The following is an 18,787-nucleotide window of genomic DNA, read 5'->3' as shown; positions in this document are numbered from 1 at the left end:
ATCAATGCCAACCAGGGGAAGGCAAACAAATATCGGGATCAGAAAGATAAGAGGCACCTGTTACAACAGTCTCGCAGACGGAGACATCAGCACAGAGAAGCCAACCTTCTGCCTAGAGAACAGGTGCTCACAAGATTGGACACCTATTGGGTGCTGGGTTCTTTACTTAGGTTATCGAAGTAAACCCTCACAACAACCCTGAGGGAGGTACTGTTATTATTAGCCCATTTCAGAGGTGAGGAAATTGAGGCTCAGGTAGGCAGGGTGACTTCTGGCCTAAGTCAAAGAGCGAAAGGGCCAGGATCAGACCCCAGCTCCGACACCTTGACCGTGACGGTGGGCACGGAGACATAGAAGAGAGAGCTCCAGGGCCTCATTCCTCTCCAAATCCTTTCTCACTCACCAAATCTAGCTGCTGCCAGGTTTCTGCCGTTAGAGTTTCAAAGAATCTTAAAATCTAATGAAAGGCCAGTAGGATTCTGAGCCCAGCAGGATTCAGAGCCCTAACTGGCTGTGTGGCCTTGGGCAGGCGCCTTCTTCATTTTGGAGTCATTTTGCCCAAAGACACGATGTCGGGGTTGAGACGAAGGATGCTGAGGAGGGGGTCTGTCTAGCCCTGGCATTGCAGGATGCCATGTTTCTAAGCACTTGGAGCCCCCCAACCTGCCGCCCACACCACCAGAAGGCCAGATGGCAGGAGGAAGGAGGAGTGGGCATGGGGGGCAGGGCTCCCTCTGACACCCCGCAGGGGCCTTGTCTCGCTCTCTCCCTGCTTCTGTTTTGCTGTATTTGACAGTGGCCACGGTTTCCAGGAAAGAAGAGAGAGGCGGAAAAGTTAACTTTCCGCCACCCACACAAATATTTTTGGCCAGCGTTGTCTTCACATTGCCAAGCCTGGAGGGAGGGGTTGGCAGGAGCACTCCAATTCAAATTTCCCTTCCAAGGAGGAGAACTCCCGACCCAGCCTGGGGGCCTGGGCAGGCCCCATGTGGGCCCGAGACCTGGGACACCCACCCTGCTCAGGAGCCCGGGGTAAAGTGGAGGTAGTGAGGGCTGGGATCCATAACTATAATGGCAGCTGCCACCTTCTGAGCATCTGCTAGTACTGGGCCAAGCCTTTTACCTAACACTGTCTGTGGCAGGCGTGTGAGTGCTGTCTACAGATGGGGAAACTGAGGCATGGAAAAGTAATTCCATATCCAGAGTCACACGGATGGTGAGTGTAGAGCAGGACTCATGGCTCTTAGTGGCTGCACACTGACTCTGGGGATCCCCACAGCCTCTGAGGTTGCAAACTCAGACACAGCACACCTGTCCGTGTGGGCGCATCTTCACAGTGGGTCACCGAGGGTCTGCTCCAGCCTCAGCAGAAATGAAAGGGGGTCCTCTAATGCCAGCTCCCCCGGATCCACATCCCTCATCTAGCCACAGACTCTAGACTCTGAGCCTCAGCAGGCAGGTTTGATAGAGTCCAGCCAACCCACTGTCCTTGTCTCAAAGAGGAGAAGGGATCACCCAGGTTGCACAGTGAGTCAGATGCACGCCTGGTGCTGGAACCCAGGAGCCCAGACATGCTCCAGCTCCTCACATAGCCCTGCTCCCCCTGAGCCGTCAGCTTCCCCGTCTCGCTCCCCATGAGTCCAAGCAGGGTCCCCAGCACCGGAGGCCTAGCTGAGTGGCTGGAGGCAGGAAGACCAGGGCAGAGGGTGGCAGACGGAAACATGCAGGGGTCCCTGTGAGAGGAGAGTTTTAGAGCAATTTCCTCCGCACCTGGCGCAGTGCCAGGCACATAATAACAATAACAATGATAATAGCTAATGTTTATGAAATGTTTACTATGTCAGGTGCTATTCCAGACACTTAGCGTGCATCATCTGATTCTCATCACATCCCTGTAAGGAAGGCGCTATTATTATCACCATTTTACAGATAGGAAATCAAGCTTATGTGGCTTGCCAAGTTCACACAGCCAGTAAGTGACTGAGTCAGGGTTCATATCCTGACAGTCTAGTTCCAGATATTACTGTCACCCATAAAGCTGTGCTGCCTCAATAGTTTAAGTAGTTCCTAAGTGAATGAGTGAATGAGTGAGTGAATGAATGAGAAGGAAGGATGCGAGGATGGGAGGGAGAGAGGGAAGAGATTATCTCCAGTGCCTGGTACATTGCCTGGCACATAGTAGTCAATAAATACTTATCGAGTAGAATAATGAATGTGGATGGCTGAGGCATTAACTGTACATGTAGCCTAAGGACAAAAGTGGGGTTATCCTGGGGAAAGGGGTAACTCAGAAATGGTCCAGGTGGCTCAAGGTGCACGTACCAACACCACTTGTCTGGCAGCACCTTGGCATCAGGAGTGGGGTGGGGAATGGTGTCTGGCCTGTCCAGAGTTGAGTTTTCCCTGCCATTAGGAAGAGAACTTCCATTGCTCCCAAGAATCTGAGCTAAGAGTATGTTCCTACCTTAGTGTTTCCCTTCCAAGGAGGGGATGGGTGCCAACGTGGAGTCTCTTCCCCCTGACTCCAAAGGAGGCATCCCAAACTGCTCCAACCTCCAAAACTGGTGAGCAGGAGGAAGCCTGGCATTTGTGATTACCTTGCTACATGTTCTTGGAAGAGTCACTTCCTTTCAATGGGCCTTGGTTTCCCCAGCTGAAAAAAGCCTTGGGCAGAGTGGTTGGTGGGACTGACAGTAACCAAGGTTGAAGCTATTCCTGAATCCTCTTGGACCTGTCCTCTCTCAGCATTTCCCACAGTCAGTCTCACAGGGATATACAAGTGTGACCCCACATGACCATGACCAACCCCTCCTTCCAGTCCTGCAGGGCAAACTGACCAATCCTGGCCTCCTTCCTTCCTGCCTCCGCCTCCAGCCATCACTGCCCGGGCTGCCCAGCCTGCCCTGCCCTCTCCTCCTTCCTCCCTACTTCACTCCTCCCTCTGTTCCTGTCCACCTCCTGGGGCAGAAGGGGCCAGGGCTAGACCAGCATCAAGGGAAGCTGGGGGGAGCTCTGGAAGCATCAGGAAAGCAGTCCTTTGCAAGAGGTAGCTATGAGGAGCTGGGAAGAACTCTCCAACCTGGGACACTGGGTGGCCTCAGGAGAGATGAGCGTAGGCCAGGCCTCAGTTTAGCCTCAAGATAACTGGGTGACTTTGAACCAGTCACTCATCTCATTGAATTTTAGTTGCCTTCTTAGGAGCATGGAGATCCAGACTCAGTCAGTCACTTTCATGCATTCATTCATTCAGCATGTATTCACTGAATGCTCATGAGCCATCTGCTATTTTAAGTGCTGGCGGTACACAGTGAACAAAAGGGAAAGAAACCCTGCCCACGTGAAGCTCACATGTTAGTTGGGGTAGACGGATAATAAATAAATAAGAAAGTATGTCAGATGGTGATAAATGCAGTGGAAAAATAATTAAGCAGGAAAGGGGACCGAGGCGTGCAGTGTATCATTAAGACAGAGAAAACAGTGGTATTAATACAAAAAACTCTGACAGCTCCCATCCTGTGTTTTGTATGGCATATGTATTTCAAATTCATTATTATGTTAAATTCTCATATGCAACTATAAACACATAAAATCAACATTAGGTGGCAAACTCAGGAGCTCAAACCTTGCAGAGCGCTGGGAGATCTATTTCTTATGCTAATATTCTGACTATTCAATTGCTCACCATTTTAGAACCTTCATGTTTCACTAGGAACATGTCTACCATTTAAGACTATTTTTTATGGTCTGGTATATAAAAATATGATTTCACATATTGGCATTATTTCTTTGAGAACAGTCTTTTTCAAGTTCCTTATACTGATAGAGTGTCTCCTCAATGGAAAACACATACCATACAGTGGGCTGGAAGGTAATGTAATGATACCATATAGTTGCTGTGAGAGCTAAATGAATTAACCCTATAAGTTCTCAAAAGATGCAACTTTCTTATTACGATTGTTATTTTTGTTAAGGGGTGACTGAGAATATAATCAGAACAAGCACAACTGTTTAGTAAACATTGGTTATGTGCGGGGCTCCATACTGATACATTATATTAAGTACGATCTTGTTTATTCCCCCAAATAATCTCATGAGACAGGCACCTACTACTATCCCCACTTAACAGATGGGTATATGGAGGCTCAGGGAGGATAATCTCTGCTCCTGGTCCCAGAGCAGGAAAACAACCCAGCTGGGACCTGACAGGTGCCTGGGTGCTAGGGCGGACACTGGGGGATTCTCTGAGGGTCCGAGGAGAGGCCGTTTTTGCACAGCCCAGAGAATCCTTCATTTTGGCCCTGGCTCTGCCATGCCCTCTGTGACCTTGGCTACCTCCCTCCACTCCTGGGTCTCAGTGACCACCAGCCACACAATTACAGGACTGGGCTTAGAGTCTCTAAGCGCCCTTCTGGCTCTGGATTGCCCGTGAGTCCTGGCACCCAGCTTGCGGGGGGACTCGAACCCATTCCAAATGGATGCCATGAATCCAGCCTGCTCACAAAATCAGCCAAATCCCCTGCACGTCACATCTATTTCTGCCCGCCTGGGTTTATAAATATGTGGGCCAGGGAACTAGCTTCAGCGGAACTGGAGAGACTGAAGTCATGGCTATAAATACGGGGTTAAGGCTGCCTGGGGTCGGGCAGGAGGTGTAGCAGGGTCAAAGTCAGCCTGGGGAACCATGCCCTGGGGATCCTGCTTGCAGTCCAGTCTCCTCCTGGACACGTGAAAAAGTGGAGGCCCCAAGGGTCAGGGACTTGCCCAAGGCCACAGGGGAACGAGGGTCAGAGGTGGGCCTGAGGCACAGACTTCTGGCTCTGAGAAGAGGCTGCTCCTCATCCCACCTACGGCCCATGTTCATCAGTCCCTCTCACCCCATCCGGAGGGGTCAAACTGGCCTCACCCAGTTTAAGCAGGAGCAAGATATTATGATTTAAGTTTATAAAAGAAGCCTCTACTGATAACATACTGCGTTTTATCCGTTGAGTATGTTGAGGTTCCCAAATTTTCATTTGGGAGAGGGTTCTATGACTGAAAATCCAGAAAACGACTAACCGTATCTGCCGCCCACTCAGCAGGACCTCCTGTGACCACGCAGGGTGGCCCAGCGCGTGCTGGAGCCGCCAACTGAGCCGGCAGCCAACTGTGTGAATCACTTCCCAACTCTGCACTCGGTGACATCACTCGGTAGCTTAAAACCGGCCATGGTGGGAGTCACCACACCATGGACATGGGCAGATGCTACAAGCAGGGCTTTTTTAAATCTCCCAGAGAGCCAGCTGTTATGCATTGACCAGCACACCGCTGAGCAAGACCGTGGCCAGTGGATTCCTACCATGCCTGCTCCCTGGCTGGCTGAACTTGGGCTGGGAGCCTCTACTTTTTCACCTGGGAAGTGGGGACCATAACCACACCTCCATCATAGCTACTGTGAGGGCTAGAGGAGCTTGTGCCCCTGGGGGTTAGCACAGCAGTTTCTAAACTCGCCTGCGTAGTAGATCACATGAGGATCTTTTACGAACTGCAAAGCCCTGGCCATACTGCAGATCATTTAGTCACAACCTCTGGGGACACCAGTGTATTTTGCAATTTCCCAGGTGATGCCAGTGTGCAGACTGGTTTGGGAACCACTGGCTCATGTTGGCTGCCTCTTCGCTAGCCCTGGGCAGCTGTCCAGGACCCACAGAGATATAGGGGCAGTGGTTCATTTAACTCAGGGGTGGGGAATGTCCGGCCCGTGGGCCGTATACTGCCTGTGAAATCATTTGGTCTGGCCCTGCCAAGGCAACCACAGGCAGGACTCAAAACTCAATAAATCTAGGAGCTTTTTTCATAGCTAATTTTTAAGTTGATAATTTCGTATGGCCCTCGAATGATGTTATAAATATCCAAAAGTTTCCCCACCCCTAACTCATGGGGTTTTATGAGAAAAAAATGTATTAAAAAAGTGATGGAGATGTGTTTGTTTGCTTGTTTGCTCTATTTAAAGGCCTAATCTGCCTAAAGCGTGCAGGAGGTGCTGATCCAGGGACCGCAGAAGGAGGAGCTTTGGCCCTCTCCCATCCAGATGTGCGCCTGGCCGCCCTACACACTCCAGGCAGATGGGCCAGAGGTTTATAAACCCCGAAGAGGCCTCACTTCATGTGGTGCTCAGCTGGCCGCCTGGGGAGATGGAGAGTCCTCAGTCTGGTCTCTCCCTCTTCTCCTAGAGAGAATTAGGCTGCCTCTTTTCAACCCAGAGGTCAGGGGCTCACAGCTTGGCTCAGCCTGGGAGCCATCGAGCTGCTGGCTTGGAGGACTCAGATTAAGAATAGAAACATCAGTGCCGATACTGAAGGCTTGGGGCCTCAGCCCAGCTTCCCCCTGGCCCACCATCAGCAACAAGCAGGGATAAAAAGAATCATAACAGTGGCTAACATGTATTGCATTTTCCCGTGCGCTAGGATATGCCACAGTAAGCGCCTAGTATGGAGCCGTGCTGTCCAGTATGGTGGCCACCAGCCACATGTGCTACTGAGCACTTGCAATGTGACGAGTGCAAATTGAGATATACTGCAAATTAAGAATACACACCAGGTTTCCAAGACTTAGAACCCAAAGAAGAATGTAAAATGTCTCAATGACATTTTTTCAGATTTGTTACATGTTAAAATGATGCTGCTTTGGATTTAAATAAGTGTATTATTGAAATAAATTTTATAGTTTCCTTTTTTCACCTGTTTCTCTTTACTTTGTTAGTGTGGCTGCTAGAAAATTTAAAATTGCACACGCGCTCACATTTATGTCCATGGGCAGCGCTGGCCTAGGGGTCAGGAGGGCATGCTCTCCAGCCGTGTCCCAGGTTTTGAATTGCATTCTGTTTCCTGCTACTTACCAGCTGTGAGGCTTCGGGCAAGTTACATAACTCTCCATGCCTCGGTTTCCTCAGCCGTAAAACTAGGCTAATAATTGTACCTACCTCTCCTGGCTTTGGTGTGGATTTAATGTGCACAGAGAAAGCACCCAGCAGAGGTCAGCTATCAGGGGGCCACGTGGCACTATGCTAAGTCATTTCATTGGATTACCTCAGTAGGTGCTGAGCCACCTGTCACTGGCGGTGAACAAGCAGAGCCTGGAAACTCCTTGGCAGGCTACTCTAGAGGGAGTCCAAAAACCGAAGGTGGGTGGGACAGGCAATGGGTGAAATGGCCTTTGGAGAAGGCTGCCGGCATTGACGCTGAGTTACGCCGCTGTTTGCCCCTGGCTGGGTGTTCCCCACTAATCCTCTCTTCCTCCCCATATCCTGTTCTTCCCTAAAGCTTCATTCAACCCAATGGGATGGAATAAACACTTAGTGGTGCCACTGGGGCCAGCGTCGTGCAAGACACCACAGAGAGAACAGAAGGAAGAGAGAAGTGCCTCCTGCCTTCAAGGAGTCTAGGTGGGCAGAAGATGGGGGTTGGCGCATCTTCAAGGGGGGCAAGGGCATGAGGAGCGATATAGCCTCTCTAAGCCTCAGTTTCCCCATCTGTAAAATGGGATCAGCACCATTGTCCCAGGCATTGTCCTGAGGATTTAATGAGGGGGTGCGGGAGAGACAGCGGCCTGGTGCCAGGTACGTGGGTCGGGCTCAGGGAACGCTGGTCATGACTCTGGTTCCACAGGGCTGGCACCGCGTCTGTTCTGCTCAGCGTTCGTTCATTCTGCAAGAAGCTCTGGGCTCAGTGGAGGACTCTGATATGTATTTCAGTTAGTTTGGCCCTCTGCCGGAAAGGACTCTCAGCGAGAGGTGGATCCAGGATAAAAGAAAATAATAATCACCACCCCTGCCCCCCACACATACAGGATGAAATAAAATAATGAAAGGGAAAGATGTTTTGTCAACAGCACCCAAAGCTGTTATTAAGGACGCTCAGGACACACTTGTTGAGGCAATGTGAGACACGCAAGGTCTGGGGGATGGAGGTGCAGTCTCGGGGGTCAGGCAGGTGAGGAAGGGGGGCTATGGCAGAAGCAGCTGGAAGAAGCGGCTGGAGGGCACTGAGCCTGACGCTGGCCCGCCTCTCCTCACCGCGGCTCAGCGCGCCCACACCTCCAGCCTGCTCCTCCGCGCTCTGGGGCCACGGGCGCGTCACTGCCCTGCCCTGGGCCTGAGAAAAGGGCAACATCACGTTGCTGCTTCACGTGGCAGGGACTGTGGGGGCAATGGTGCTGATCCCAGTGCCTGGCACAGAGCCAGAGCCCGGTGCCCTCGGAGACAGTGTGGGGCAGCGGTCGGCCCGTGGGCTCTGCGCTCTGGGGGCCGCCTTGGAGTGGCTGCTGAACAAATTATGTGACCTTGGGCAAGTTACTTCACCTCTCTGAGCCTGTTTTTCCATCTGCAAGCCAGGGGTAATTAGTGCCTGCCTCCTAGGCTGTTGTAAGGACTAAACGAGTTCGTATGAGTAAAGAGCTTAGAGCGCAGTGGGGCGCAAGGGAGGTGTTAGGGTGGCTGCAGGGGGGGCGGGCTAGTGTAAGTTATTGGGAGGAGGGGAGCCAGGAGGTTGAGTGGGAAGGAGCCACAGGAACCCGCCACCCCGGCCCCTGACCCTGGCACCCTTGGAGCTTCCGTGCCATGTGTCTGTATGTGTGTAGTGTGTGTCTGGGTAGGTGTCTGTATGTATCCATATGTGTCTTGTGTGCATGTGTGTGTGTGCATGTGTGTGTGTGTGTCTGTATGCCTGTGTATCTGTGCGCGCGTGTGCACATGTGTGTGCGTGCACACATGTGGCGAGGGTTGCTGGAGTCTGTCTGCAGAGCTGCCGGGAGTGGCCCAGGAGGTGGCTCAGCCAGACCAAACAATCCCAGCACTTCCAGCTCCAGGCCTTTCTCTGACTGTTTGCTTTCTTTCTCTCCTTTCCCGGTTCCCCTTTAACCAGTTCCTGCTTCCAGAGAGCAGAGCTGGGAGGGAGGCCCTGGCAGGGTAGGTACAGGGCCCTCCCCTTCTCCCTCCACACCATTTCCCAGCTCCTTGCCTCCACCCTCCTGTTCTTGCCTCCTTGCCACGTTGACCCCACACAGGCCCCTTCCCCTCTCCGAGCCTCAGTTTCCCAGTTTCCTCCAGTAGGAAAGTATCCAGTGCTCCTGCCGGCAATGAACATGAATAACAAGGTTACTGCTCACCCGCCACCTGGATTGAGGCCCAGCTTTCCCCTAGAAGGTGTTTGGTCCTGTTGTGGCAAGATCTGAAGCTAGTCCCTGGGGAAGAAGCCCTCCTGGGGTTCCCCAGCCTCTCGTCTTGCTATCTCCCCTGGCCTTGCTATCTCTCTAAAGGCTGTGGTACTGACTGAGGAATAGGGGGACTATTTGAGGGGGTCAGCTCAGGGCCAGGCCTCAGGCCTCCAGGCTTCCATTCAGCTAGGGAGTATTCACTGAGCACCTACTATGTGCAGGAGCTTTAGGTTGGCTCATTTAATCCCCACAGCCACCCTTTGAGGTAGGTGCTATCTCTTCCCCAATGTTATAGATGAGGAAACTGAGACTCAGATGGGGTTAAGCAACCTTCTTGAAGTTACACAGCTAGGAGGGGCATGGCTGGGATGGTACCAAGGCCTGAGAAAGCCGGTGCTCTTCCCTCATCTCAGGGAACATCATTCGGTGTCATTTTCTCTTAGTGAAATGACAGTGACACCTTCTCCTTAAGTCAGTGGAGTTATCAACAGGGCCGATAATCTATGACCTATTACTGATCAGGTCAGATGCAGTGTGTACCAGGGCTCGTGTGCCTCATCTCCTGAATCTTCACAACAGCCCATTTTACAGATGAGGAAAGTAGAGTAGAGGGAGATGCAGCGACCTGGCAAGGCCCACAGCTGCAACAGGAGCAGAGTACGGGTCCACCTGGCCTCTTTTCTTCTGTTTCTTTTTCCCTAACCCAGCAGCAAACTTCAGCTTTCCTTCACCTGGAGTCAATATTGTCACCCATAGACCTGGATGTGACCCTATAGATAAACTGCTTTGTCACCCTTCCACACTCTGCTGTTATGGAAGTCAGGAAAAAGAAATCGAGGTGGAATTTAACAAAGCAGGGCCCCAGGGCATCACTGTGAGTGGTAACCTAAGTTTAACTAGAATCCTTGGCCTCCATCTGAACTCAGGCTTAGGCCACCAAGAATGACACATTTAAGGGGACCATGGTCATACAAACAGTTTCACTTTCCAATTGAGAATGTTCCATTAGGGAGAGGTTCTTCTTTAAGCCCATATCCTGCCCACTACGCAGTGCCACCTCCCACTCCCTGGGCAGGCAGATCTCTCTATAACGCTGCCCACAAAGCTGCCCAACGAGTCATACAGCCGGCTTCTGTTTGCCCTTGGCCTTGGGTGTAGCTGCAGGCCAGTTAGAATGTGATAAGTTCTGCAAGCAAGAAATGTGCCCCTGACCCTGACCAGCTGCTTCCCCAGGATTTGACACAGCTTTGAGCCTGGGTCCAAAAGTGTGGATGACTCCATGTGACCCATCCCTGCTCCAGGGAGCCTGGTCCTAAAACTCACAGGTTTCTCCCCACTCCCCCACCCCTGGGAAGGCATCCTTCTAGAGAAACAAGAACCTCCTAGAAGCAGACAGATGCCATTCCATCCTAGGACAGAGCTAGAGAATTACTTCAGCCTTACCAAGGACAAAGTCTTCTGGAGCCAGTGGGAAACACCGAGGCCCCGAGGCCCCGAGAGGGTAAGGAGCTTGCCCCGGGCTCCTTCCTCTGCACCTGCTGTCTCCCCAAGAAGGGGTCATGAATTCACTCCCCATCCCAGGATGCCATCTACATCCTTGAACCAAAGTTTGGTGCCCTCTGCCTGTTGCAGGATGAGACAAGAAAAGGCAATGGGGTAGCTGCACCCCCTGCAGGAGGGCAGGGATGTGCTTGCTTAGAGAGTTGGGGATGAAACCAATTACCAGTGAGGATCCACAGATAAACAATCATCGCCATGAGTAACAATAAGAGCAAGAGCGAGCTGCTCAGTAAGGGGGAGGCATGCAGGGGCATGTCCTCAATGACACCAGCTCCAACCAGCCCAGCCTAGAGAAGTTGCGGGGGGGGGGCGGGGTGTGTCTCTGCCAAGGGGCTCCCCACACCCCCTGCACCCCTCCCAGGCCGGTCCTGGGTTAGCACGTAAAATGCAGCCATGTGGCCATGGAGCCAAGGCTGAATGGCAGGAAAAGCTGAAGCCAAGCTGGCCCCTGGCCTACCCACCCACCCTGGCAATTCAAAGCAAGGCTGACGCTGGACAAAGCACTTGAAAATGTCAATCAGGGAACAATCTCTTTCCCAAACTCCCTGCCTTTGACCTTGGGCACCCAGCCCTGATCTGGGATGGGCTGATCTTTTTCCTAACTCTGCCTATTCCATCCCCAGCCCCTTGTCACACAGCACACACACACACAGCACACAAACTCCAAGGTGACAACTGAGCTTTTCACTCTAATCGCAGAATTAGTGGGCTGCTAAATTTGTGGGGACCAAAAGATGGTCTACACAGTAGATCACATCTTTGGGTCCCAGACAGCCAGAACCAACACTCCTATGATCATTTTAAATGGTAGAAGCATAAAGAGAGCCTGGTGCCAAACTGGACAGGACCCCAGGGATATTATAGTAGTTCCCAGTCTTCATTCATTTGGGTAATTTATACTTTTATTGAAACTCACTCACTGGTTTGACCTGCTTTTATATATTTTTACCTAATGTGGATGAAAATAACAACCCTTGTTAAATAAAAACTGGTCATCCACATGGTACCATCTCATGAGCTGCCAGAGTGGCAAAAACCACACTTTGGGAAATGCTATTTTGGCCCAGCGTTGCCATTGTAGAGATGGGGAAACTAAGGCCTAGAGATGGAAGGAGACCTGTCCAACATCCACACAAGGCAATGGCAGGACCACCACCAGAACCCAGACCCAGATCCCAGCCAACCTTGCGCCTTAGAAAGAGAAGACCCAGGACTCAGGTCCCGCTGGGGCCCCCAGGTGCCCAAACTTGCCACTGAATCTGAGCACAGCCTCCAACCTTCCCCCCCAAAGCTGAGCTCACGTCCCAGTAATCCTCTGACACCTCCAGGTCTGGACAACCCCCATACTGTCTCCCTGATGCTGTGGACAAGCTGTGCCCCTCTCCTGGGCTTGGTTTTCTCACCTTCTAGGGCTACTGCGAACATGCCACGCTCCTGGAGGTGAGCATTCTGAAAAAGATGAAAACAGACGAGGGAGAAGAGATTGTTAGCAGCCCCTTGCTCTCTGCCTCAGCCTTTCTCTCTTGGAAATGGGTAGAAGTTTGGCAGGTGTGAAACGACTGGACTGGCTGGAAGAGAGAGAAAGAAGGAGGACTGTGGCCACGGAGGAGTCCCAGCACAGAAGGGCAGCCACCAACTCAGCTGGGGTGTCTAATCACCCAGAGGACCCTCTCAGGAGGTAGCCAGCAGGCTCTCAGGCTCTGGGTGGCAGGTAGAAGTCTGCCCAGGACTCGGGTCACAGGAGGCCAAGAGGGAGGCCGATTCAGCCCTGTGAGCAGGACACGCCACTGACCAGCAGACAGACTTTCACATTCACACACGCACATCCACGCGACACGCGCGCACACACGGAGCTCAGACATTCACTCACACTCTTTGACATGCCCTCACTTGTACGGATGCAAAAGACCCCAACCCTTCCTGAGGGAGGCCCCCTCATGCACATAGAGCCCAGGGCCAGCCTGCACCCCTCCTCCCCCGGCCCCAAGCCCCAGGCCCCAGGCCCCAGGCCCCAGGCCCCAGGCCCCAGGCTTGGCGGCGTCTCTGTCCCGCTGCCTAGAGACACATGTGGTTTCAGTTAGCAGCAGAGCGGGCATTTCCGTCCCAGACAGCGGGGCCCTGGCAGGGCCCCGGCCCCATCGGCGCCCACAAGAAGGGCCACTTTGCCCCTCACTCCTCCACTGGCCATCCTGGGGACCTGAGAGACCCCTCTCCCCTGGAAGACCCTGCTCTCCTCCTCCGAGGCCTCCCCTCACCTGGAGCCAGGATCTGCACCCGCTCGCGCAGGGCCCGCTGTGCCCAGGCTCCGGCCACGGCTGCCCGCCTGCCTCCTCGTCCCGCTCTGTCTCCAGCAGGCTGAGCAGGATGGGAGGAGGGCAGGGTGTCAGGGGGGCGGGCGGGAGGGAGGGGAGGGGGCGTGTGGAAATGAAACTTTAATAACAGAGCCCCTTTTGTTTCCGAGCATATGGGATATTTCATACATACTGAAGACATTAGCCGTCTATATTTTTAAGGGCTCGGGCTAAAGGATGAATAAATACAGCCCATGTTCTGCTCGGCACACACGCACATGCAGAGTGCTGACTTCTGGAGCATTTCAAAACCTAAAGAAAAAGCCCCCAGTGACACTGGACACTTAAAAATAAATATGTTTCCAAAACCTCAGACTCGCCTTGCCCCCTCAAACAGCCACCTGGAGGCCTTGGGGCTCCTTTTCTCCCACTGCCCTCCTTCAATCCCTTCTGCCTTTGGCTTTGTAGCAGGAAAAGCAAGCACCCCGTCTCCATCCCATTCTCTTTCCCAGTACCCCCAACCCCCAGCAGGATCCCAGAATGTCAGAGTTCTGAAAGCTTGTAAATCTCTGCCTTCCTTGTTTCAGAGACAGGAGACCAAGGCCCAGAAAGGGTCAGGGACTTGCCTGAGGTCACACAGCAAATCAGGATCTTGAGCCAAGGGGCAGTGCCTTCTTCTTTCCACAGGAGAGATCTCCCACTTCCTCACCTTAGGGTTGGGGGTGGGGAGACCCTAGGGCCCCAGAGGGAGGGCAGAGGTGTGGTCTGGGAGAGTGACTGCCTGCCTTTCTCACTAGAGGGCTGGTTTGAGCAACCCCCCCCAACTCTGGGCACCCATCCAGGGGAGACATGAGCAGGGCTGGGAACTGGGCTGGTCCCAGGAAATCCCCTTCAGGCTGGCAGATCCCAACAGGCCTGGAGGCCTCAGGTGCAGGAACCTCCCTCCCTGACAGCTTGGCTTCAGGTGTCTGGTGTTCTCCATCTGTCCTCCAGGAGGAAGAACAGAGGCCCAGAGAGGGCTGGGCCTTGGTCAAAGTCACACAGCAAGATGATGGCAGAGCAGAAACATTGAACCCGGACTTTCAGAGCACACTTGCTGGCACGCTTTGAGGGCATGCTTGGTTCCTCGGCTCTCTCTGGTCACTGTGCCTTCCTCTCAGTCTGCAGTTTCCCTCACTTCCCCCTGAGCCTCCCCACCGGGCAGTGGCCTCAGTTTCCCATTTCTGTTAGAGTTCAGTCCCTTCTCATCAACTGTCTAACCATCCATTTAGTTTAGTTAGCACAGTGCTTGACACATAGACAGGGCCCACAATAAATGTGAACAATTTATGATGATGTTGATTGAGTTTCTACAATGCACCAAGCCCTATGCAGGCACAGGGGCTACATCAGGTTCCCGGAGGCAAGTCCGCACCCTCCCAGGGCTCACAGTAGAGAAAGGGCCTTCCTCTTTGCAAACCTCTTTTCCCCACTCAGGGGAAACTGAGGCTCAGAGAAGTCCAGAAGCTTCCTCAGGCCACACTGGTAGTAAGTAATGGAGCTGGTCCTCCAATCAGGACTTTCTGAGGCCAGAGCCAGGGGCCAGAATCTTCGGGGCCTCACCACTTGGCCCATCCTTGATCCCAAGACTGTCAGCACCATGTCACCATTGAGTGTCTTTATGTTTAGTGAGAGTAGGCAGCCAGAGCACCCCAAATCCTCCATGACAAAGGGGTTTGATGTAGGAGAACTAGGTTCTTGGCCTCAATCTGCCACTAACCGCTGTGTGAGGGCCCCTGTCTAAGGACTCTGGTTTTCTCCTCTGTGAAGTGTTGATAAGCATTTCACTGAATTACGGAGATTATGTGATAGAAAGGATATGAGGGGGCTTCACTGAGTGCATGGTGATTTCCCTGTCTGAAATTTTGTGTTGTGGATGGATCCTGGCATTAAATCCTGTCTGGGTTCCCACAGGTCCTGACTGGCCTCCTCACCAGCGGATGCCCCTCAGTATGAGCTGCATCAGCCCCCACAGGCAGCCTGCTGAAGAAGCCCTTGCATCTTGTCACCTCCCCAGAGTGACCCAATAACAGCTTCCCATTTTCCCAGTGCAGCCAACCACATAGAGGGACATTCAAGATTCCTGGGAACCTGGTCCCCACCTGAGTGCCCCCTGCTTCCCAACCCGGACCCTCTACCCACGTCCGTCTGGCATCCTTGGGCCTCCAGGGAGCCTTCCTGCCCTCAAGTGATCTGACCTACCACCACCACCATCATCTGCCCATCGCTCCCCCTTCTGTCATCAGCTCATTGATGACACAGGCCCGTGAACTTTGGTGCATGAACCTGCTGCTCTTTAGTAGGGACAGCTCAGAGGCCTTTTCAGAAGGAGGCCTTCAGATGAGTTCTTGGCTGGGTTCTGCATTAGGAAGGCTTCTGGGTAAGTGAGAGGTTATTGTCTAGATGCTAATTGTATCATGAGATAATAATAAAGCAGCCACTCGTGGAGCATGTCCTCTGTGCCAGGCACTTGGTTCTGACAGCCTGACAACCAGAGGAGGCTGGTAGGGAGACTAAACTGTTTGCCTGAAGCACTCCCAGCCTGAATGTGGCAGAGCCCATATTCAAGTGCAGCCTGCCTGGCTTCAGCGCATGCTCCTACCTGGCTTTTAGGTCAGTGTTTTCTACCCCCAGGGGCAGTATGAGCCCTGGAGGGATGAGATTCTGCCCCGGACTTTCCATTCTTCCCTCATCAGAGCTGAGCATGAATGAATATTTGCTGGAATGAACGCTAGAGTGGTCCTGGTGAGATTCTCTGATGGAAGGAGGTGGGGTGTGTGTGTGTGTGTGTGTGTGTGTGTGTGTGTGCTCGCACATGTGGTGCTTTGTCAGCCTTGCAAGCCCTGCAGGGCCCATGCCCACGCCCACGTGTGTCACCTGGAGGGCAGTGGGCACTCACAGGTGTGATCCTGCTGCTGCTGAGCATGAGGATTTTGACCCAGTCCAACCCGATTCACCCCTCCTTAGGCAACCTGGTGGTTCCCACTCCCAGGAGGTCACCCTGTAGATGGGCACAGTGCACTTCAGGCCAGAACTCCTGGGCTCAGGAACCCTCCTGTGTGTGTGTGGATGGTGAGGGGTGGAGAAAACAGTTCTTGAGTGGGCTCGGAATAAGAGGTGATAAATGCAGGCTTGAAGAAACAGGAAACCCAGTGCCCCCCACTCGCCAACTTAGCAAAAGCCAAAGACAGGCGGGTTGGTCTTAATTTCCAAGAGGGCACGCTGAGGCACTGCACTTGGTTCCCTAAACCTCACGGTCACAGATTTGCATGTAAGCGCCAGCCTTTACCATCCAGGCTCCCCTACTAGGGATCAGAACATAAGGAGAAGTCATGAGGTTACCACCCTCATAGACTACACTGGCTGAGCACCTGGCTGGGCCAGCTGGTGTAAAAGTCACACACCATCTTCCTTCTCCCCCTGCCCTCTATGTGCTGATTCAGATCTTAAATGAATAGGGGGACTGAGACGGGGCAGGAGGTGGCAGCCCCTTTTGGGTCCCCAGCCCCTGTCCAGCAGGACACTGGTAACCAAGCTCTGTCTCCCCAGGGGCCTCAGGAAGGCACCAAGGCCGTGAGAGGGGTGGACCACAGGCCCAGGCACCCTGGTCTCTGGCAGAGCAACCTTCACCAGGGCCCCCGCTGACACATGAGCCGTCCTGATCAGATCACCGTAATTGAGTTGCTTTGGGGGGTAAATTCCATCCAGATGTGAAGGGCGGGGCGGCTTCCTGAGCAGAGCAGGGGCGGGGCACTGATACACGGGGATCATACAGCCAACTTGCCAAGAACCAAGGGGGCCTGAGATACAACATCGTCTTCCCAAAAAGCCAAAGGTAGAATTTCAGGGCCAGGATACCCGAGTCCAACCTCCTTAGTGGGAAGATTAGGAAACTGAGGCCAGGAGAGCCTAGAGAGCGGAAGGGACTGCTCAAGTGCTAAGTGGTGGATTCCAGATCTCCCGTCTGGCCGGGTCTCTTAAGTCTGGGAGCTTTTAGATGGAAGTGGGCAAGGTAGTCCCTTCCCCGGAAATTCCCATCAGGCCTTGGATTAGGAAGTCAGGAGTGAGGGTCACTGAGTAGGGAATTTGCGGGGGGGGGGGGGAAGCTCTAATCACCTACGGCTTAAACCCCCAAACCAGAGAGAGCTCTGTGTTTCATTTGCAGGGACTGTGGGGGCAGGGAGAGAAGGTTCCAGGGGAAGCCCATAAAAACATACCCCCGCTGCTGCCCTCCCTTGCACATTGTGGTGGGAGAGCCTGTGGCCTGAGCCTCTGTTCCCAGGGGAGGTGCCTCTGCACTGCTCTCCTTTGACCTCCTCTGGGCCACATACCTTCCTGGCTCCTTTGGGCTGACTTACTGGAAGGCAGGAAGAGGCCAGCCAGCCCCAGGGAGGTAGGGGGGTGGGGGGGTGGGCACATGAGAACTTGGAGAGAATGAGAGGAAATGAGGGGGGAGTGGGCTAGGGTGGGGGGAGATTACGAAGGGAATTTTTTTCCTCCTGCCTCATGTTTTGGCTGCCTTAGTGTGAACATGTCTAGGTACCTTATCTCGAAGGCCAGCATAGTCTGCCTGAGAAAGAAAATAGTGTCTGCTGCGGGAAATATCACATCTTGATAAAATATCCCTTTGCAGTGGCATTGTGGGTCTCTTATCAGCAGGCGGCTGGGCCCCACATACCTCTTGTCTGACTGTCCCCAGGCCTCCAGCCTGCTCTTTTTCTTCCCCCTCCCTTGTCCCCCTACCTGGCTGCCTCCTTAGAAAGTAGCCTTGGCCCTGGCCAGTGTGGCTCAGTCGGTTGGGAGTTGTCCTATGGACCAAAAGTTTGCTGGTTCCATTCCCGGTCAGGGTACATGCCCCGATTGGGGGATCGATCCCTGGTAGGGGGCGTGCAGAAGGCAGCCGAGACCCAAGTTCTAGTCCTGTCTCTGTTACAGATGCTGTGTGACCTGGACCAAAATCCTTCCCTTTTCTAGGCCTTAGTTTCCCCCTCAGTAAAGGACAGGGAGGGACATCTGGACCAGATGGTTTCTAAAGATCCTTCCAGCATTAACACTTTGTGATGCTGACATTTGCATACTTTGTGGTTCTCTGTGTTGTAAAAATGTCCAACCTCCATTTAGAAAACATCACATGCTAAACATCTCTGGTCACAAACATGCAAAACCCTGTATTGTCATTAGACACATGAAGGTCTTGCCTAAATCCCAGGTAAGGCTACCTAACCCAGATCTTGTGCAGCTTAAGGAGGAGGTCCTTCTCAACTCCCACCTCAGAAGTCTTAGAAGAATACAAGGCTTACAACCTTGAGGACACAAGTATTTTTTCTCACAACACTTCTTACATGGAAATCCACATAGAAAACAGGCAAGTGAAGCAGTTAGGCCCGCTGCGATGCACGCTTCTTACCCCCTACACTCTGGGGGTGTGCACACTGTGGGCCTCAATTTCATCATCTGAAAAAAATTGGAGAGCTAGCGTTCACTGTGCCCACCTCACCAGGTTGGTGAGAGATAAACTAAGGGGAAAGCTGTAAATCATAAGAGCTTATTATTATTAACATGAAGAATCTGCATTCCCGAATGTGAGCCCGGGGAGGGCTTTTAGAGACCGTCTGTCCAAGTCCTTCCTCATGCAGTTGGGAAAACTGAGGCCCAGAGGGATGGGAAGGAATTGGGAAGGTCACAGGGTAAGAGAGCAGGAAAACCAG

The 18,787-nt window shown here is 52.9% G+C and overlaps 1 protein-coding gene across 3 annotated transcripts in view; it reads right to left on the bottom strand.

Annotated features, from left to right (window-relative positions):
- SYNPO (synaptopodin) overlaps nt 1–13,101 on the bottom strand; it is a 50,777-nt gene extending 37,676 nt beyond the window's left edge. For 2 of the 3 annotated variants that reach the window (XM_081134228.1, XM_081134230.1), the window contains exons 1-2: nt 13,005–13,101; nt 12,153–12,198 (exon numbers count right to left, since the gene is read on the bottom strand). The gene's annotated coding sequence lies outside the window, so the exon portion shown is untranslated. The remainder of the gene's footprint in view (nt 1–12,152; nt 12,199–13,004) is intronic. The other variant, XM_081134229.1, reaches the window with a different exon arrangement.
- Nucleotides 13,102–18,787: the final 5,686 nt, after the last annotated feature.

The sequence above is a fragment of the Miniopterus schreibersii genome (assembly GCF_964146895.1).
Source record: "Miniopterus schreibersii genome assembly, chromosome: 4".
Classification (NCBI taxonomy): domain Eukaryota; kingdom Metazoa; phylum Chordata; class Mammalia; order Chiroptera; family Miniopteridae; genus Miniopterus; species Miniopterus schreibersii.
The sequence above is the reverse complement of the archived record's forward strand: the minus strand, read 5'-3'. Positions and strand labels throughout refer to the sequence as shown.